General features: G+C 44.4%; 1 long non-coding RNA gene across 5 annotated transcripts; it reads right to left on the bottom strand.

The window, feature by feature from the left end:
- Positions 1 to 1,793: 1,793 nt before the first annotated feature.
- On the bottom strand, positions 1,794 to 21,389 carry LOC126990289 (uncharacterized). 5 transcript variants are annotated; one of them, XR_007744199.1, is made up of 8 exons: positions 21,342 to 21,389; positions 21,002 to 21,210; positions 19,780 to 19,918; positions 14,505 to 14,594; positions 9,529 to 9,645; positions 7,537 to 7,702; positions 6,671 to 6,904; positions 1,794 to 1,880 (listed from the first exon to the last, which is right to left on the bottom strand). It is a non-coding gene; the product is annotated as an uncharacterized LOC126990289 (long non-coding RNA). The 5 variants fall into 5 exon arrangements; XR_007744198.1 differs by having other exon boundaries at positions 6,638 to 6,904; XR_007744196.1 differs by lacking the exons at positions 1,794 to 1,880; positions 19,780 to 19,918 and adding an exon at positions 17,707 to 17,845 and having other exon boundaries at positions 6,335 to 6,904.
- Between the last annotated feature and the right edge of the window lie 1,258 nt (positions 21,390 to 22,647).

Here is a 22,647-nt window from a genome sequence, read left to right on the forward strand (position 1 = left end):
TGGGGGCACAACGGAGCGCAGGCAATCCGTGGGTCTATGTCGCGTGAAATACCCCCTGGCTGAAATACGTCACTCTGCTGCTCAGTACACATGCGCGCTGGGGGAACACACAGCAGGAAAACATTAAGTTGCCAGGCTTTGTTCTAGTTGGTCCGCTTGTGATCTTTGTGAGCGCTGAGTGAAATACAGAAACAGGAGACAAGCTGAACCTCCCTGCCAGCTATTTTGCAGCGGCGGCGGCGGGTGAACAACAGGCATTGAGAGGCATCACCACACCTCTCCTCAATGCCTGTCAAGTCTTACGTTGTTTGCGGAAGTCTTGCGTAATTTTGGTGATTTTCGAGTCTGACGGCGTAAGTTGAAAATCTTACGTTTTTTTCTCCGCTTGCGATGTGGGGTTTTTTTTAATGTTTGTTTTAAAGAATTTGAGATATATCGTACGCGCCATATTTAAATTCATGTGAGCGTGCGAGTAGCGGGCTTTTTTCTTATTATTGTTTCCTTTTTTTGTGCCCTTGAGCTGTCTCCTTTGTTGTAAAAAAAAATTTGAGGTCAGTCATTTAGTGATTTCTGTAAAAAAAACTACCACCATAATGAACAGCCTCGTGTTTTGTCCAGAAATAAGCAGCAGGCAGCATCTCGGAATTATTAGGCTACCCTCTCGTGAATAGTCCCCTGCCTCAGTTTTCATCAATTCCTGGGATGGTTTACGCAGCAAGGAATCTTTGAAGTGTCTTGCGTTACCTGTTTCTCACCAAGGCCATAATAAAGTTGGGACAATCAACCCGGTAGCAGCAACGGGCCAAATTTGTGGCTTTACCGTGTAGCAGTGACGGGCTAAATTTGTGGCTTTACCGTGTAGCAGTGACGGGCCAAATTTGTGGCTTTACCGTGTAGCAGTGACAGGCCAAATTTGTGGCTTTACCGTGTAGCAGCGACGGGCCAAATTTGTGGCTTTACCGTGTAGCAGCGACGGGCCAAATTTGTGGCTTTACCGTGTAGCAGCGACGGGCCAAATTTGTGGCTTTACCGTGTAGCAGTGACGGGCTAAATTTGTGGCTTTACCGTGTAGCAGCGACGGGCCAAATTTGTGGCTTTACCGTGTAGCAGCGACGGGCCAAATTTGTGGCTTTACCGTGTAGCAGTGACGGGCCAAATTTGTGGCTTTACCGTGTAGCAGCGACGGGCCAAATTTGTGGCTTTACCGTGTAGCAGCGACGGGCCAAATTTGTGGCTTTACCGTGTAGCAGCGACGGGCCAAATTTGTGCCGTGATATAAACCCCCCAAAATAGATGATGCATAAACTGATCACAAATGCTTTGATATGTATTATGAAATGGTTTGTGTGAGTGATGATTTTTTCTAATTTTTCTCGCTTGGAGGGACCATTAAGAAACATGGTCCCCGCTTCTCCACTGGTTGGAGAAGCGTTTGGAACCGGAGCTCAGTCAGTATCGAGGTCTCTCTCTCTCTCTCGGTCTCTCCAATAGTGGGCGTATTCCTCTCCCTTGACCTAAATCATTAACGTTTCCTTTTAACTCCTTCATTCCCTCCCTTTCCTAACTCTTCCTTTGCTTGTCTCTCCTCTTCCTTTGTCTCGTCTTTCTTCATCGCCTTTCTTCATTTTCATTTTCATTCCATTCAAATAAAATATTCCAAAATCCAAAAAATCTGAAAGCCGGAACACTTTCCATCACAGGAATTTCGGATAAGGGATTCTTAACCTGTAGGCCTATTACTACTACCACTACTACTACTACTACTACTACTACTACTGCTACATCTACTACAAATCAACAATGTAACTCACCAATAGGTTCTCCTCTTGTCCAATCACGTTCATCCCTGGATATCCTGCACTGCTATTGGTCACCGCATCCTGAGAAAGAAATAGTAGTAGTAGTAGTAGTAGTAGTAGTAGTATAGTCCGCTTCATTCCGTCTGCCCACTCGTGAACATACATGTGGCACCTGTGCATTGTTGGTTCGTGGTTGCGTGAAGATCAGCTTTATATTTTCAGTGGTGTATTTGAATGTTTGTGTAAACGAGGAAAAAACTCAAACCCTCTTTTATGAACCGCAATTTGCATCGATAATCTACCATACGAGCACACGAAAGAACAACTTGTATCACACAGTAAAGTGTGATCATACTCGAACGATTTTATAGCTTTTCAGATGCCCATATTTCATCTCATTAAGGTTCATAAAGCGACATCCAACTCTGCAAGTGTCTATATATAAGTAATTTTGATGTGTTGCATGTAAATAACAGGGCAGCCTAATAATTGAAATAGCCTAGCATTGCATTTAAGTTATTATTTACTATTTCATGTTATTTCGATTATAATTATTAATCCGTATTTACCTGTAGAGAGTTAATAAGATACCCTTATTTTCACTTGCAGAGCCAAATGTCTTTTAATATACCTGAAATGAGCTATTAATCAATGGATTTGAAAAAGCATAGATCGTTCGAGCAAGATGTGACTATGCTGTTTGATACAAGCTTGTCTTTTCATATGCTTGTGTGTTACATTACATGAGGGCCCAGGACCATAGGGGCTCAAGCGACATTTTTAAGAAAACTGAGAAAAATGCATCTAAAGTTTAATAACTCCACTTCTAGGAAAGATATCGATTTGAACCAAGTTTCAGACGAAAGCCCTGCTCCTCAGAATTTTATAGACCAAGAATGAGAAAAATGCACGGTGCGTTTACGCGCCAGCACGTAAAATGTAACCCCCTTTTAAGTTTTCGTACATTTCATTGCATGACCTGGGATTTACACCTTGATAGAGTGTTTTACCTGAAGTAAATAATGAAGTTTTTAGCACCTGCCTGCTATCACAACAGCAAAAATAGCATAGTATAACAACAACAACAACAATAATAATAATAATAATAATAATAATAATAATAATAATAATAATAACAATAACAATACAATAAACTACATGAAGGAAAGTATCATCAGCTCAGTGTATTGGATATCATCATCATCATCATCATCATCATCATCATCGTTTGACGTCCATTTATTCCCTGTGGTGGGGCTGGACGGGATGTGAGCCTCCTCCACTGTTGCCGGTCCATAGCCATTTCTTCCGTGATGTTCAGCCTCCTCATATCTTCCTCCACCACCTTCTCCACGTCTTCCTTGGCCTTCCTGGTGGTCTTCTGCCCTCTCCCTCAAAGTTCAGTGCATGTCTCAGGATGTGTTCTTCTCCTCTTCTCCTCACACGTCCAAACCACCTTAATCTGGTCTTACTCAGCAACTCCTCCAGGCCCTCCAGGCCACTTCTCCTCACCACTTCTTCATTTGAAATTACATCTTGCCATCTGATTTCCATCAAATATCTAAGCATTCTCACACCACATCGTATCAATAGTGCTTCCAGCTGTCTCGTCGTAGCCCAAGTCTCTGCCCCATACAGGAGCACCGATCTCACACACGCTCTGTACACCTGTGCTCTGCTGCCAAGCGGGATATTCTGATTCACTAATAAGCTTGCCAGCTCCCTCCAGCTCTTCCAAGCACAAGCTATCCTCCCTCTCACTGCATCTTCTGCTCCTCCTGCACACCGTATGACATCCCCAAGGTAGCAGAAGCTGTCCACTACCTCTACAGGGACTTCACCCATCCGCACTTGCCTCACTTCCACCTCTATCCGTCCTCCTCTAACACAAGTCGGACAACAGAGGTCTACACCAGCTCTACGCACATCTCTTACACCCGAACATCTTTATGACTCCACCTTTCACAGCCTGCACACCACACCGAATTCTCCCTCACCGCTCTTCCACAGCAGCCACATGGATATCTCCCACTCGCCATTCTTATCATCGGCTCCTGTCCAGATATCAAGACCTTTCCCAGCAAACACAAGTACGTCGGGCCTCCAGCGGCCCGACGTGTGTTGTTATGGCTGCCCGATGTCCTTTTTGCTCATCGTTTTAACGGAGGCCCGACGTAGTATGCCGATCATATGCCGATCATATGCATCCCATATGCCGATCTATGCCGATCCTATGCCTCCCATATGCCGATCATTTGCCGCCCATATGTCTACTATAACCCGATCATATGCCTTCCATATACCGATCAATATGCCTCCCACATGCCGCCCATATGTCTACTATAACCCGATCATATGCCTTCCATATACTGATCAATATGCCTCCCACATGCCGCCCATATGTCTACTATAACCCGATCATATGCCTTCCATATACCGATCATATGCTGCCCATGTATCCCCAGGCCCCCACCCACACCCACCCACTTCCCCACAGGCTTATATATATATATATATATATATATATAGATATAGATATAGATATATATATATATATATATATATATATATATATATATATATATATATATATATATATATATATATATATATATATTTTTTTTTTTTTTTTACGTTGGTAGGCTTCTTCCCGGTGGATCCTGATGGTCGGTCCAAGGCTTCTTCCCGGTGGGTCCTGATGGTCAGCCCAGCCTTTTCTGGCGCAGGCGAGTGTTTATAATGGTGCCATCTTGCATTGACTTATGCTGCCCTCCCGAAGCTCATCTTTAATCCTATAATCTAGAGTCCGGGTTGATAGGTGCTCTTCTGGACAGCATGTGGGTAGCTTTAAGCCACTCGGCGACGGCTGAAAAATCCCAGCTTGTAGGCACCGGTCGGGGTTGAACTCGCATCTTTCTGAACGCGGGGCCGTCACGCTATCCATTCAGCCACTGAAAAATATATATATATATATATATATATATATATATATATATATATATATATATATATATATATATATATATATATAATTTTTTTTTTTACAGCATGTACCATTTCTACATAGACATGCAAAATAAATATATTGCAACAACTTAAATTAAATTATAACTGTGTAGTGCTACATAAAAATATAGTAGCTATAAATTACATTTTAAGGAAACCCATAAAAATGATATTAGCTTGAGATTGCTTGATTGATGGTGTACTGTTGCAAAGTTACACAACGAAGGAGAAGGGAGGAAGCTGCCGCCCCATCCCCCGGGCAATACAGAGTGTGATTGTAAAACTACTCACATATTCACATTCAAACTTAAGTTTTTGTCCTTCAGCCCATAATCTGACCAAAGAAAACCTTAGAATTGACAGTACATGTACTACTAAAACAATATTCTATGAAAAAAAAATAACCTTAACTAGTCCTTATAAAACCGTCACCTATTTTGTTGCTGCTGGCCGCTACAATCCTTTCTACACACATACAGCATCTATACAGTACTGGCATAAGTAGTGTAAAGCAGTGTATTGTTGACTGCTGCCGTAAATTTGACTAAAAGCTTTTAGAACATATAAATTATTAATTTCTTGTGCATAATGCAGGGTGCATTTTTAAGCTCTAGCCTCGTCAAGGCACACTGCAGTATGCATATGAAAACATTATGTGAGACGAGGCTCAGAGACCAAAAGACTATATAGATTTTTTCAAAATACAAAAATAAATACTAAAAATGTAACTGATAAGATCATCATACCAAAGCAATAGTGGTTGGAAAATTTGGTATTTTTACATGACCCATTTAATATTATTTACATTACTTATATTGATAACTTTTTCTCAAAAATATAACCCATTCCTGTGTCCTACCTATCATATTTAGGTGTTTTGAATGCAATTTTTTTCAGGTCTCTACACAAGACACAGCTTCTTTTTTGAGTTACTGATATATCAGTAACTTAAAAATATATCAGTTAATGATATATCAGTAACTCAAAAAAAGAAGCCTTGTATGTAAATACCTGAAAAATTCATTTTTGCAACATGGCGGCAGAAATTAAGAGCTACGTAGAAGACTGTCAGTAAGAGAGCTGATGAAATGAAGAGCCTTAGACTTTACTCTGTCCAAGGGAGCTGTGTGTGTGGAGCCCCCAAACGCATAAGATGTATACTCCATACACGGGCAGACAAGGCCCTTGTATATGGATAACATCAAGAAGGCTGAAAAGAACTGCGGAGACAATGCAGAACGCCCAACCTCGAAGAAGCTGATTTAGTGAGAGAAGATATTAAGTTTTGCAGGTGAGGTTTTGAGTTAAGGATAGACCGTGGGTGTTTTTTGAAGAAGGTGACAGTTGAGTGTAGTCGAAGAATAGGGGATAGGTGTTTGGAAGATTGTATCGAGTTGATAAGTGAAGAAATTTGGTTTTTGAGGCGTTGAAGGACACTAAGTTTTTCTTGTCCCTATCAGAAATGATAGTAAAGTCAGAGGTTTAGCGTTCTGCAGCCTTCAGCCTGGAGTCATGTAGTTCCTGTTGGGAAGGTCTTCTATTAGAAGATGTTGAGTAATGCAGACTAGAGTTATCAACATAAAAATGGATAGAACAGTTTTTGTATTGGAAAAAAGATCATCAGTGAACAAAGAGAGTGGGAGATTTGATAGTCACTGGGCCGTATTACAAGTCAAACCCGACAAGTTTTGGGTGCCTACAAAGGTCGGTTTAGGGACCGTACTACAAGTCCAATCAGAGAAGTTTCGGTTCCCTACAGAGTGCGGGATGAATAATTCTGTAGGGACCCGAAACTTCTCGGATTGGACTTGTAATACGGCCCTTAAAGCAACCTTTGTAGGGACCCGAAACTTCTTGGGTTTAACTTGTAATACGGCCCAGAGCCCTGCAGAACACCACCATTGGTAGGTTTCGGGGAAGAACACTGATTGTCTACCGCCACTACTACTACTGTTGTGAACTCCTAGAGTCCTCAGTGCATTGGTGTTCATGTCGCCTTGGGCGTCCTCCTTCCCGATCTTTAGCTGTTCTAAACCATTCTCTCATTACCTTCTCCATCACAGCTGTAGTAGCATTCCTGTAATGCCTACGGATACATTCTAGAAATTAATAAAAAAAATAAAACATCATTATACACTGTTACACTATGCAGTATTGTATCTATGACAATGAATCTGCCACTGAAACATGTAATATTATAGTATTAGGAAAAAAATGTGACAAGTGAAGTAAAAAACTATGAGATACTTGTACAAGTGGAAACATCAACAGAAGTCTGAGTACAGTCTCCAAATGGAAAAGTGGACAGTCCAAAAACAAGGGCAACTTTTTGAGAGTTGCCTGGACTTATTAGTGGTTCAAAGATTAAAAATCAGACAAAAGAGGAGAGTGAGACAGACTGTTGCAGACCATGTTAACAAAAATTTGGGGGCTTGATGCCTGGACAGCATAAGAGTGAGAGTGTTTCCTGTCTGGCACCACAATGCTCTCCTTAGTGGAGAGATTTCCTTATAAGATAAGTCACCAGCAACATTACCCCAAATAAAATGCAAACATAATATCAGCCCTTAAGGGGCACTGTATTAAAAGTTTATGTTGATACAAGTAACTTGAGGGTTAGGTTAACAACATTTGCATGAACATATTTACCTGCTTCATTATATATCAAGTATGTACGTCTGAGTGGGAACGATTATGTTATAAAGAAGGCATTTATTATGTAGGTACTTACTATAGAGTGTGCTCTTTATATGCAAAGTTCCAAATGCTCTCTTGCACCTTTCCCACACCAGTTAAACATCACAGCTAACGGGCCAGCTATGGTATAGCGCAGCAGCCGCCTAATGGTGTCTTCCAGGCTCGTTCCCCCTATTAGGAACAAATGAGCAATCTGAAAACTGCAAGCAATTAATTAATAATAGCTATCACATAGGGTTTAGTTCATAAGATGAAAAGAAAAGACTAAAGACTTTATTCCCTGTAATCCCATGTTTATCCTCTTAAGAGCTTCAGTTCCTACATTATTAATGTTATTAAACTTAATTGAATTAATATAGCAGGTCAAACTGATTAGAGGAAAATGAGAACAAAAAAAGGTGTAGGTGGTGAAGGCAGTGAAAAAGATGAAAAGTGGAGAAGCTCCAGGGAAAGATGGAGTTATGGATAATCCAAAAAGGGGGGAATGGTGTGGTGGAGTGGCTGCTTAAATCACTAAACATGTGTAAGATGAATGACATATAAGACCAGAGGAATGGAGAATCACATGTACTTTACCTTCATAGAAAGGAAGCTATGTGTGTATGAAGTGTAGGAGCTATAGAGGTATAATTCTCCTGAGTATACCCGGAAAGGTATGTAGAAGTCATAATAGAGAGGGTGCAAAGGCTTACAGAAGAGAAGATTAGTGAAGAGCAAGGAGGCGTCAGGAAGGGAAGGGGATGTGTGGATCAGATATTTGCCTTCAGGATGGTAGTAGAAAATATAATAGCAAAAGGAAAGAAACTATACGCTGCCTTCATGGATCTGGAAAAAGATTATGACAGAGTCGATTGGATTGCATTGTGGGATGTTTTAAAGATTTATGGTGTGGGAGGAAAACTGCTTAGTGCAATAAAGTCTTTCTATGAGGATGCATCTGCATGTGTCAAAATTACTGGAGAAACAAGTGAACATTTTAAGATAAAAGTGGGCTTAAGACAAGGGTGTCACCATGGTTATTCAATACTTATATGGATGGTGCCATTAAAGAGATGAAGGGCAAAGTTGGAGAAGTTGGAGTAAGATTGTTCGATGAGGGAAGGAAGTGGGTGCTGAATTTGATACTGTTTGCTGATGACACGGTGCTCATTGCTGAAAACGAAAGTGACCTACAAAATTTGGTCAGTGTTTTTGATAGTGTCTGTAACAGGAGAAAGCTGAAAGTAAATGTCAAAAAAAGTAAAGTGATGGTTTGTGAGTGAAGTAGAAGTGAGGTTGTAGATTTTGTATGCCCATATAGAGTGGGAATTGAACGTGAAAAAAAATGCAAAATAATTGTGAATGGTGAAGAAATGGAGCAGGTCAGTGAGTTTAAGTACCTTGGATCAGTTATGTGTAAGCATGGTGGTATGGAGGGAGACAAGAGAAAGGGCATTGCAAGGAAGAAGGGTGGTAGGGTCTCTGGGACGAATCATGAATGAATGAATGAGTGAGCATGGAGGTAAAGAGGGATTTGAGGAATACAATAATAGTACCAACCCTCACATATGCAAGTGAAACAAGGGCCTGGAATGAAAGTCAGAGGTCTGGAGTGCAGGCAGTGGAAATGAGTTATTTGAGGAGTGCTTGTGGTGTGAGTAGAATGGATGGAATGAGTAATGAAAGTGTGTACGAGTGTTTTGAAATGTGTCACGGGGGTGAAGGGAAGAAGTGAAGCGACAGACTTTAAGGTGGTTTGGCCACATGGAGCGAATGGAGGAGAGTAAGATGACCAGAAGGGTGTATGTGAGTGAGATAGAGGGAGGGAATGCTAGAGGACGACCTCCAGCGAAATGGAGGGATAGGGTGCAAGAGTACGTTAGGGAGAGGGGGGAAAGATCCTTGAGAAACTTTGAGCAGGCAAGGAGGGAGTGTCTGGATAGAGAAAGTTGGAAGCTCTTCTGATTAAGTTTCCATATTAATGTGTGTGTGTGTGTGTGTGTGTGTGTGTGTGTGTGTGTGTGTGTGTGTGTGTGTGTGTGCTCACCTTGACACGGGGGACTGAGAAGGTGAGAGGCTCCAGGGTTGAAGAGGTCAGCCGCAGCAGCTTGCAAAACTCAACCGACTTAACGTCACACAGAGTCTTGGGCAGCATGACAAGACCCTGCAGGAGAGAGAGAGAGAGAGAGAGAGAGAGAGAGAGAGAGAGAGAGAGAGAGAGAGAGAGAGAGAGAGAGAGAGAGAGAGAGAGAGAGAGAGAGAGAGAGAGAGAGAGAGAGAGAGAGAGAGAGAGAGAGAGAGAGATTACTAATACACTCTTCCTTTCTTCTTATCCTCCTCCTCTTCCTATTCTTCTTCATATAATTGTGATAAAGGTGCAGGAGGGAAGGAAGGAAGGAAGGAAGGAAGGAAGGAAAGAAGGAAGGAAGGAAAGAAGAAAGGAAGGAAGGAAGGAGGGAGGGATGGAGGGAAGGAAGGAACACAAAGGAAGGAACACAAAGGAAGAACAAACAACAGCAGACCTGCTTGTCCTTACGAGGTTGTTTGTGACAAGCCACACTAACTATCTAATCAAAGGTGGAAGATGAAGGACAGCAAAGGCGAAGGCTCCTCCCTCCAGCCAAAGCTGGCAGGAAAGGAAAAAGAACCATGCAGCATGGAAAAACTGCATGGAATTTATGTAGGAAAGAGGAAAGAACTACCATTACTGCTACCACTAACCGGGCGATAAAAGCGGACAAGGACACCAGTATTCGAAAGAACTTAACGTTATTACGACAATGAGTAATATCTTAGTTGCTGGTTGGATTCAAAATACTTGTCTAATCTATTCTTGAAGGCCGTAACTGTTGTACTATCAACGACATCACAAGGTAGAGAGTTCCAAACATTAACAACTCGATTGAAGAAGAAGTGTTTAGCTTCGTGCAACGAGAATCTTTTACCACTTATCTTCAAATTGTGATTTCTTCTTGTTCTATTTGATCGATCAATTGTAAAGTAATCTTTCGCATTAATATCACTGAATCCTTTGAACATTTTAAACACTTCTATTAGATCGCCTCGCATTCTTCGTTTTGATAGGCTGAATAAATAAATTTACTTTGTTCATATGACAAATTTCTCAACCTAGGAATCATCTTTGTTACTCTTCGTTGGACCCGTTCCAACTTTTCTATGTCTTTTCTGTAGTAGGGAGACCAAAACTGTACACAGTACTCTAGACGGGGTCGAACCAACGAATTATAGTTTTAATATTACTTTTTCCGATTTATTATTAAAGACTCGTCCGATGAAGCCAACCAATTTGTTTGCAGTTTTAACTACCTCTGAACAATGCTGACCGGGCTTTAAATCGCTTGATATAGTGATTCCAAGATCCTTTTCTTTACTTACTGCAGAAAGTTGTTGGCCATTCATTACGTACCGAGCGCGATTGTTATTTTTTCCGATGTGCAACACTTTACATTTGTCAACGTTAAATTTCATTTGCCATTGATTGGCCCAACGTGCAAGTCGATCTATATCTGATTGTAAAGCTTCTTCGTCGAGTATCGCAGTTACTTTACTAGCAATTTTTGTGTCATCAGCAAATTTTGATACTTTGCAAGTGAGCCCATCATCGATATCATTAACATAAATTAAGAAGAGCATGGGGCCAAGCACTGATCCTTGAGGTACGCCGCTTTTGACATCGAGCCAGTTAGATGTAACACCGTTAGAAACTACCTCTGTTCCGCTCGAAGAGCAAGTCACCGAGACCACTGCCAGTGTTACGAGATACCGTGCCAGTAGTTTGATGAGCAATCGTTGGTGGGGACCTTATCAAATGCCTTTGAAAATCCAGATATATGATATATACTGATCTGCTTTAATCGAACACCTCAAAATATAGTGAAAAAAATCAAGTAAGTTAGTTAAACACGAACGTTTACTACGGAAGCCATGTTGCGAATTATTTATCATATTATTTTCTTCGAAGAATTTCACCATATTGTCGAGAATGATAGTCTCCATTAACTTACAAACAATTGATGTCAGGCTAATTGATCGATAGTGTCCTGGATGACACTTGTCCGACTTTTTGAAAATTGGTGTAACATTTGCAAGTTTCCAATCCGACGGAACTTTTCCAGCTGTTAAAGATTTATTGAATATGATGGAGAGCGGTTTACAAATTTGATGTTTGATTTCTTTTAAGACCCTAGGGGTAATTTTGTCTGGACCAGGAGCTTTGCTTACTATCTTTTCAATTGTGCGTAAAATGTCACTTTCTACAATGAGCACGCCACTTAACATCTTTTCGGTCCTTCTAACCTCCGGCGGTTGAGGTGATAAGCAATCTTCGTCGGTAAATACGGATGCCAAAAAGTTATTTAGGATTGTAGCCATTTCATTTTCATCGTTCGTGTGGTTACCATTTTCGTTAGCAAGCGGTCCGATACCACAAGTGAGTGACTTTTTATTATTTACATAGCTGAAAAATTCTTTAGGATTGGATTTACTTGTTTCCGCTATATATTCTTCAAGATTTTTCTTGCTTCGTTTTATTAATTTCTTGGTTTCGCGGCGAATTCTGTTCAACTCTTGTTTGTCAGCATCGCTCTGAGATGATATGTACCTACTGTATACGCGTTTTTTAAGAGATAGGATATTTTGAATATCGTTATTCCTCCATTTGGGTCTCTTCTTAGAAGCTGAACGTCTGTTACGATAGGGTACGCATATGCTTATGGCATTGTTCAATATTGTGGTGAAGGCCCCCCAAGGAGGGAGGGAGGGAAGGAATGAAGGAATGAAGGAGGGAGGGAAGGAAGGAAGGAATGAAGGAGGGAGGGAAGGAAGGAAGGAATGAAGGAGGGAGGGAAGGAAGGAATGAATGAGGGAGGGAAGGAAGGAATGAAGGAGGAGGGAAGGAAGGAATGAAGGAGGAGGAGGGAAGGAAGGAAGAAAGGAAGGAAGGTAGGAGGGAGGGAAGGAAGGAATGAATGAAGGAGGGAGGGACGGAAGGAAGGTATGAAGGAGGGAGGGAAGGAATGAAGGAATGAAGGAGGGAGGGAAGGAAGGAAGGAGGGAGGGAAGGAATGAAGGAATGAAGGAGGAGGGAAGGAAGGAAGGAATGAAGGAGGAGGAGGAAGGAAGGAAGGAATGAAGGAGGGAAATGAAGGAAGGAAGGAAGGAAGGAAGGAAGGAGGGAAGTAAGGAAGGAATGAAGGAGGGAGGAAGGAGGAAGGAAGGAAGGAAGAAGGAGGAAGAAGGAAGGAAGGAATGTTGGAGGGAGGGAAGGAAGGAAGGAATGAAGGAGGGTGGGAAGGAAGGAAGGAATGAAGGAGGGAGGGAAGGAAGGAAGGAAGGATGGAGGAGGAAGGAAGGAGGGAAGGAAAGAAGGAAGGGGGGAGGAAAGGAAGGAAGGAATGAAGGAGGGAGGGAAGGAATGAAGGAATGAAGGAGGGAGGAAGGAAGGAAGGACGGAAGGAGGGAGGGAATTCAGGCAGGCAGGAAGGAAGGAGGGATGGAAGGAAGGAAGGAATGAAGGAGGGAGGGAAGGAAGGAAGGAAGGAAGGAATGAAGGAGGGAGGGAAGGAAGGAAGGAAGGAAGGAAGGAAGGAAGGAAGGAAGGAAGGAGGGAGGGAAGGAAGGAAGGAAGGAAGGAATGAAGGAAGGAAGGAAGGGAGGAATGAAGGAGGGAGGGAAGGAATGAAGGAATGAAGGAGGGAGGGAAGGAAGGAAGGATTGAAGGAGGGAGGGAGGAAGGAATGAAGGAGGAGGGAAGAAAGGAAGGAATGAATGAAGGAGGGAGGTATGGAAGGAAGGAATGAAGGATGGATGGATGGAATGAAGGAATGAAGGAGGGAGGAAGGAAGGAAGGAATGAAGGAGGAGGGAAGGAAAGAAGGAATGAAGGAGGGAGGAAGGAAGGAAAGGAAGGAAGGAATGAAGGAGGGAGGAAGGAAGGAATGAAGGAGGAAGGAAGGAAGGAAGGAATGAAGGAGGGAGGAAGGAAGGAAGGAAGGAAGGAGGAGGGAAGGAAGGAAGAAAGAAAGGAAGGAGGAGGGAAGGAAGTAAGGAAGGAATGAAGGAGGGAGGAAGGAAGGAAGGAAGGAAGGAGGAGGGAAGGAAGGAAGGAAGGAAGGAGGAGGAAGGAAGGAAGGAAGAATGAAGGAGGGAAGGAAGGAAGGAATGAAGAAGGAGATAAGACAGAAGTGAAGGAAGGAAGGAAGGGAGAAACGAGGAAGGAAATAACGAAGGGATGGAACGAAGGAAGGAAGGAATTAATGAAGGAGGGAGGGAAGGAAGGAAGGAATGAAGGAGGGAGGGAAGGAAGGAAGGAAGGAATGAAGGAGGGAGGGAAGGAAGGAAGGAAGGAATGAAGGAGGGAGGGAAGGAAGGAAGGAAGGAATGAAGGAGGGAGGGAAGGAAGGAAGGAATGAAGGAGGGAGGGAAGGAAGGAAGGAAGGAGGAGGGAGGAAGGAATGAAGGAATGAAGGAGGGATGGAAGGTAGGAAGGAATGAAGGAGGGAGGGAAGGAAGGAAGGAAGGAAGGAAGGAGGGAGGTAAGGAAGGAAGGAATGAATGATGGAGGGATGGAAGGAAGGAAGGAAGGAAGGAGGGAGGGAAGGAAGGAAGGAATGAAGGAGGATGGGAAGGAAGGAATGAAGGAGGGAGGAAGGAAGGAAGGAATGGAGGAAGGAAGGAAGGAAGGAATGGAGGAATGGAGGAAGGAAGGAAGGAAGGAAGGAAGGAAGGAAGGAAGGAAGGAAGGAATGAAGGAGGGAGGGAAGGAAGGAAGGAAGGAATGAAGGAGGGAGGGAAGGAAGGAAGGAAGGAAGGAAGGAGGGAGGGAAGGAAGGAGGGAGGGAAGGAAGGAAGGAAGGAAGGAGGGAGGGAAGGAAGGAAGGAAGGAAAGACAGTGGAAGGAAACACCCCAACACACACACACACACACACACACACACACACACACACACACACACACACACACACACACACACACACACACACACACACACACACACTTACTAACCTGGTGAACAGTGGCTGCTTTGTGGTGTGTTAAGGGGAAGAGGTGCGGGAAATCCAGTCCCACTTCATGAGCATAGATTGTACAGTCACCCTGGAAAGAGAAGCTGCATTAGTAATATTAATTAATTAATTTATTTATTTATTTTACGTCTCCGCCTATTGCTCTGGTAGGCTTGCTTGAGGGGCCTGGATGGTAGTCAGCCCCAGCCCGTCATGGCGCAGGCAAGTGTTTATAGTGGCGCCATCTTCTCATGGCTCATGCTGCCCCCCGGAACTCGTTCTTGATTCACTTGGACGGTTTCCTCTAGAGTCCGGGTTGATGGGTGGTCTTCAGGACAGCATGTGGGTAGTTTTAAGCCACTCGGCGGTGACTGAAAAATCCGAGGTGGTAGCGTGGGGATTTTAACCCGCGTCGTCCATCACGCGGTGAATGTGGGCCCAACACACTACCACTCAGCCACCGTCCATTTCATTTCGTCTGGCCACTTGCGGAGCGGGAATTTTAGGTGATGTGGCACCTGCGCATTTCTAGTTCGTGAATGCGTGAAAATCAACTGTTGTGATAGACTTTCAAGCTTATTTTTCAATGATATATTTGAATGTTTATGTATACAAAAAACAACTCGGTCCTTTGCATCGATAATTTAACACACAAGCAGGTGAAAAGACAGGAGTGTATGAAATAACATAATGACACCATGCTCGAACGATCTCTGTTTTTCCAAGTTCTTTGATTGGCAGCTCATTTCCGGTATGTTAAAAGACATCTGGCTCTGCAAGTGCAAATAAAGGGCATCTTAATAATACGCCTCCGTGGTCTAGTGGTCAGTGTGCCTGGCTTCTACTCCGCGGGCCCGGGCAGACGACATAAGGCTCACCCAGCTGTTCATCCTCCCTCCCGGGCTGGTTGATAAATGGGTGCCTGGGGAAACCTGGGGAAGGTAAACTGTGGTAACCCGGATGTCACACTGACCCTGTGTCCCGGGGTAATGGGCTCCCTCCTACCACAGGCTCAGGGGCCAACGTCACGGAGATGAGCACCGAGGTCACGCACTGCTACAGCGTATGCCCCCAACTTTACCTTTACCTTTAATAATTTACTGCATGTACATAGTGATTAATAACATAAATAACATGTAAGAGTATAACTGTTGAATGCAATGCTAGGCTACTTCAAATATTAGAAAAAGTAGGAAAGTTTGGTTTAGTCGCCGCAACATCTGTGGTCATATGCCAGAGAGAGACAGAAGGGGAAGGAATTATAGGAGAAGGGAACAGACCCCACGAGACAGAACACAACATCTGTGGTCATATGCCAGAGAGAGACAGAAGGGGAAGGAATCATAGGAGAAGGGAACAGACCCCAGGAGACGGGACACAACATCTGTGGTCATATGCCAGAGAGAGACAGAAGGGGAAGGAATCATAGGAGAAGGGAACAGACCCCAGGAGACGGGACACAACATCTGTGGTCATATGCCAGAGAGAGACAGAAGGGGAAGGAATTATAGGAGAAGGGAACAGACCCCAGGAGACGGGACACAACATCTGTGGTCATATGCCAGAGAGAGACAGGAGGGGAAGGAATTATAGGAGAAGGGAACAGACCCCAGGAGACAGAACACAACATCTGTAGTCATATGCCAGAGAGAGACAGACGGTGAAGGAATCATAGGAGAAGGGAACAGACCCCAGGAGACGGGACACAACATCTGTGGTCATATGCCAGAGAGAGACAGAAGGGGAAGGAATCATAGGAGAAGGGAACAGACCCCAGGAGACAGGACACAACATCTGTGGTCATATGCCAGAGAGAGACAGAAGGGGAAGGAATCATAGGAGAAGGGAACAGACCCCAGGAGACAGGACACAACATCTGTGGTCATATGTCAGAGAGAGACAGAAGGGGAAGGAATTATAGAAGGGAACAGACCCCAGGAGACAGGACACAACATCTGTGGTCATATGCCAGAGAGAGACAGAAGGGGAAGGAATCATAGGAGAAGGAACAGACCCCAGGAGACGGGACACAACATCTGTGGTCATATGCCAGAGAGACAGAAGGGAAGGAATCATAGGAAACAGACCCCAGGAGACAGAACACAACATCTGTGGTCATATGCCAGAGAGAGACAGAAGGGGAAGGAATCATAGGAGAAGGGAACAGACCCCAGGAGACAGGACACAACATCTGTGGTCATATGCCAGAGAGAGACAGAAGGGGAAGGAATCATAGGAGAAGGGAACAGACCCCAGGAGACGGGACACAACATCTGTGGTTATATGCCAGAGAGAGACAGAAGGGGAAGGAATCATAGGAGAAGGGAACAAACCCCAGGAGACGGGACGCAACATCTGTGGTCATATGCCAGAGAGAGACAGAAGGGGAAGGAATCATAGGAGAAGGGAACAGACCCCAGGAGACGGGACACAACATCTGTGGTCATATGCCAGAGAGAGACAGAAGGGGAAGGAATCATAGGAGAAGGGAACAGACCCCAGGAGACAGGACACAACATCTGTGGTCATATGCCAGAGAGAGACAGAAGGGGAAGGAATCATAGGAGAAGGGAACAGACCCCAGGAGACGGGACACAACCCCCGATTAATACCTGGTACCCATTCACTGCTGGGTGGACAGGGGCGTAGGGTATCGGAAAAGCCCCCCAAATTTTTCCACTCCGCCCGGGAATCGAACCCGGGCTCTCTCGGTTGTGAGCCGAGTGTGCTAACCACTGCACCACGAAGCCCCCTTTTCAAATATTAGGCTACCCATGTTATTTATTACATGCAACACGTCAAAATTCCTTATGTATAGACATTTGCAGAGTCATATGTCACTTAAGTTATGTAGCCTATACCTTAATGAGATGAAATATGAGCATCTGAAAGGCTATGGACCATTTTAGCATGATCAGACCATACTGTTTGATATACAAGTTGTTCCTTCATGTACTTGTATGGTAACTATCGATGAAAATCTTCTGTGTGCGGTTCATATACAATGGCTTGAGTTTTTTTTGTATACGCAAACATTTAAATATATCACTGAAAATATAAAGTTGATATTCACGCAATCACAAACTCGCAATGCACAGGCGCCACATCTACGTTCGCGAGTGGGAGGTGACTCTCTCTCTCTCTCTCTCTCTCTCTCTCTCTCTCTCTCTCTCTCTCTCTCTCTCTCTCTCTCTCTCTCTCACCTTTCCAGTGGTCAGCAGGACTCCAGAATCAGGATCGAAATATAGTGTCAGGATTGCCGGGCTAACGTCGATGCCGATAGTGGTGACTGGCTTGCTAATGTTCTTGGTGCTGTAAACACTGATCTGCCTCTCCGATACCCTGTGGTAGTAGGACCAGTGGTAGTAGTAGTGGTAGTAGTAGTAGTAATGCATAAAATCTTCAAGTATACATATCTCATCAGGAATCTAGGCACACAAGTCATCTCCATATGCTAAAACCTAGGGTCATATTATAAGACATTTCGTTGCCCAAGAACACGTATTTGACAAGGCTTTCCTAGGAGTTGTGGGCATTTCCAGGGGTAGTTTTACGACCCTGGTGGTAGTTTGACCCTTCCTCTGTACCATGAACCTGAAGAAGCGCTCATTAGAACCCGACTGACCCGCTCTTTGACCTTCAGAAATAACTGATTTGAGAAGAGAAAGTGTCTTGTAATACCAACCCTAATCTACCCCATCACCAACACTTCAATTACTGGGGGCGTGTTGCTTCTCCCAGCCCACAACGCCAAGCCCAGTCTCCCTGTAGGACCCCTTCCCACCCCGAGTACCTCCCTGCAGGATCTATCACCTTGCTCAAGCCAGGAACTCTGTGGGCACCCCCTTGACCTCCTCCACTTAGGATTGTTTCTTACAGAGACAACCCGGTGAATAGGATTTGAACCCCCCAAAATAGATGGTACGTAAACTGATCACAAATGCTGAGAGAGGCAGGAGGGAAGGAATTATAGAAGGGAACAGACCCCAGGAGACGGGACACAACATCTGTGGTCATATGCCGGAGAGAGACAGGAGGGGAAGGAATTATAGGAGAAGGGAACAGACCCCAGGAGACGGGACACAACATCTGTGGTCCTATGCCGGAGAGAGACAGGAGGGGAAGGAATTATAGGAGAAGGGAACAGACCCCAGGAGACGGGACACAACATCTGTGGTCATATGCCGGAGAGAGACAGAAGGGGAAGGAATCATAGGAGAAGGGAATAGACCCCAGGAGACGGGACACAACATCTGTGGTCATATGCCTGAGAGAGACAGAAGGGGAAGGAATCATAGGAGAAGGGAACAGACCCCAGGAGACGGGACACAACATCTGTGGTCATATGCCAGAGAGAGACAGAAGGGAAGGAATCATAGAGAAGGGAACAGACCAGGAGACGGGACACAACATCTGTGGTCATATGCCAGAGAGAGACAGAAGGGGAAGGAATCATAGGAGAAGGAACAGACCCAGGAGACGGGACACAACATCTGTGGTCATATGCTGAGAGAGACAGAAGGAAGGAATCATAGGAGAAGGGAACAGACCCCAGGAGACGGGGACACAGCATCTGTGGTCTATGCCAGAGAGAGACGGAAGGGGAAGGAATCATAGGAGAAGGAACAGACCCCAGGAGAGGACACAACATCTGTTGTCGTATGCCGGAGAGACAGAAGGGGAAGGAATTATAGGAGAAAGGAACAGACCCCAGGAGACGGGACACAACCCCTGAATAATACCTGGTACCCATTCACTGCTGGGTTGACAGGGGCGTAGGGTATCGGAAAAGCCGCCCAAATTTTTCCACTCCCCGGGAATCGAACCCGCTCTCTCGGTTGTGAGCGAGTGTGCTAACCACTGCACCACGAAGCCCTTTTTTCAAATATTAGGCTACCCATGTTATTTATTACATGCAACACGTCAAAATTCCTTATGTATAGACATTTGCAGAGTCATATGTCACAAGTTATGTAGCCTATACCTTAATGAGATGAAATATGAGCATCTGAAAGGCTATGGACCATTTGAGCATGATCAGACCATACTGTTTGATATACAAGTTGTCTTTCATGTACTTGTATGGTAACTATCGATGAAAATCTTCTGTGGGTTCATATACAATGGCTTGAGTTTTTTGTATGCAAACATTTAAATATATCACTGAAAATATAAAGTTGATCTTCACGCAATCACAAACTCACAATGGCAGCCACATCTACGTTCATGAGTGGGAGGTGACTCTCTCTCTCTCTCTCTCTCTCTCTCTCTCTCACCTTTCCAGTGGTCAGCAGGACTCCAGAATCAGGATCGAAATATGGTGTCAAGATTGCTGGGCTAACGTCGATGCAAATAGTGGTTACTGGCTTGCTGATGTTCTTGGTGCTGTAAACACTGATCTGCCTCTCCGATACCCTGTGGTAGTAGGACCAGTGGTAGTAGTAGTGGTAGTAGTAATGCATAAAATCTTCAAGTATACATATCTCATCAGGAATCTAAGCACACAAGTCATCTCCATATGCTAAAACCTACTAGGGGTCGTATTATAAGACATTTTGTTGCCCAAGAACACCTATTTGACAAGGCTTTCCTAGGAGTTGTGGGCATTTCCAGGGGTAGTTTTATGACCCTAGTGGTAGTTTGACCTCTCTTCTGTACCATGAACCTGAAGAAGCGCTCATTAGAACCCGACTGACCCGCTCTTTGACCTTCAGAAATAACTGATTTGAGAAGCGAAAGTGTCTTGTAATACCAACCCTAATCTACCCCATCACCAACACTTCAATTACTGGGGGCGTGTTGCTTCTCCCAGCCCACAACATGCCGCTTCCAGTCTCCCTGTAGGACCCCTTCCCACCCCGAGTACCTCCCTGCAGGATCTATCACCTTGCTCAAGCCAGGAACTCTGTGGGCACCCCCTTGACCTCCTCCACTTAGGATTGTTTCTTACAGAGACAACCCGGTGAATAGGATTTGAACCCCCTAAAATAGATGGTACGTAAACTGATCACAAATGCTTTGATATATATTATGAAATGGTTTGTGTGAGGGGTGATTTTTTCTCATTTTTCTCGCTTGGAGGGACCATTAAAAAACATGGTCCCCGCTGCTACCACCACTGGGTTAAGCCGCCCACCATTGTTCTGAGCCAAGGTACGAGGGTATGTAATGAAGCTTAACCTGATAGCAGCGATGGGCCAAATTTGTGGCCTTACCAAATAGCAGCGATGGGCCAAATTTGTGGCTTTACCGTGTAGCAGCGATGGGCCAAATTTGTGCCATGATTTGAACCCCCCAAAATAGATGATACGTAAACTGATCACAAATGCTTTGATATATATTATGAAATGGTTTGTGTGAGTGGTGATTTTTTCTCATTTTTCTCGCTTAGAGGGACCATTAAGAAACATGATCCCCGGTGCTACAGGGTTCATAGTTCCCCCTGCTCTTGCTGTCTTCCTCTGCTATCTTCCTTTCAATCAACTGTTCCCACCTCACCTGTTGAACCCAGTGGTGATGAGTAGTTCATCCTTGGGGCCCCACAGTATCCTCCCTCCTCTCCCACCACCACCACCACCACCACCACTGCCATCGCCACCATCCATAACTGGCGTTGAACTCTTCCTTGGCTCGTAGATTCGGACAAAACCATCGCGGCAAAGAGTGGCAAATAGCCGTCCACATCCTGACCAGGCCCCACTGAAGATCTGCAAGTAGAATAGAAGTAGTAGTAGCAGTAGTAGTAGTAGTAGTAGTAGTAGTAGTAGTAGTAGAAGTAGTAGTAATAGTAGTAGTTCCCCTCCTTCTTCCTCCTCCTCCTCCTCCTCCTCCTCCTCACCTGGTCTGGATGATTGGTCAGACTCAGAGTCACCCTTGGCAGCTGTGTCCTGTGTGTCCCAGATCTGCACCACCTGACCACCTTAGCCTGAAGTGACAGCTGCCAGTACTCCAGTAGCCAGAGGGTGGAAACGCAGCGCTGTTACCTGGGGGGAAGGGAAGACCTTGATAAAACAGAGATAGCAGGGAAACGAAAAGGAGGAGGAAGATGCAGTCCTTCATAAAAACAGAGATAGCAGGGAAACGAAAAGGAGGAGGAAGATGAGGAAGCCAGGAGGAGAAAGAGGAGAGATCAAGCTTCATTTTGGTACCTAGGGAAAGAGGAAACAAGTGGAGGAAAGGGGAGAAAATTGGAGGAAAACTTGCTGGGAGAACAACACAACCCAGTCAAGAGGTAGATGGAGACCTTGATAAAACAGAGATAGCAGGGAAACGAAAAGGAGGAGGAAGATGAGGAAGCCAGGAGGAGAAAGAGGAGAGATCAAGCTTCATATTGGTACCTAGGAAAAGAGGAAAGGAGTGGAGGAAAGGGGAGAAAATTGGAGGAAAATTTGCTGGGAGACGAACATAAACCATTGGTAACGATCAAAACAAACAAGGTGAATGTGAAAGTGGCCCTTTTTGTGCTGTGTTGCTGTGAGTGTTTGTTTTTGGTGTTGCCAGTGTTGTTGTTATAATTACAGTTTCCAATAGTTTGATTTTGGTTGTATATGCATTTTCGATTTTCAAGGATTTTTAAATATCCAATTGAGCGGGAAATTTAAAAATCCTAAAAGATTTTCCGTGAAAATCCATATAAAACCAAACTGTTGTTGTTGTTGTTTTAGGGTTTTAAGAGCAGCAGCAGCAGTGTTAGAAGCAGTAGTAGTAGTAGTAGTAGTAGTAGTAGAAAGTTGTAAAGTTTGGTTTAGTGGGTACAACATCTGTGGTCATATGCCAGAGAGAGACAGAAGAGGAAGGAATTATAGGAGAAGGGAACAGACCCCAGGAGACGGGACACAACATCTGTGGTCATATGCCAGAGAGAGACAGAAGGGGAAGGAATTATAGGAGAAGGGAACAGACCCCAGGAGACGGGACACAACATCTGTGGTCATATGCCGGAGAGAGACAGAAGGGTTAGGAATTATAGGAGAAAACAGACCCCAGGAGACGCGACACAACATCTGTGGTCATATGCCAGAGAGAGACAGAAGGGAAAGGAATTATAGGAGAAGGGAACAGATCTCAGGAGACGGGACACAACATCTGTGGTCATATGCCGGAGAGAGACAGAAGGGGTTAGGAATTATAGGAGATGTAAACAG

This window comes from Eriocheir sinensis, unplaced genomic scaffold (assembly GCF_024679095.1).
Source record: "Eriocheir sinensis breed Jianghai 21 unplaced genomic scaffold, ASM2467909v1 Scaffold1526, whole genome shotgun sequence".
NCBI classification, from domain to species: Eukaryota; Metazoa; Arthropoda; class Malacostraca; order Decapoda; family Varunidae; genus Eriocheir; species Eriocheir sinensis.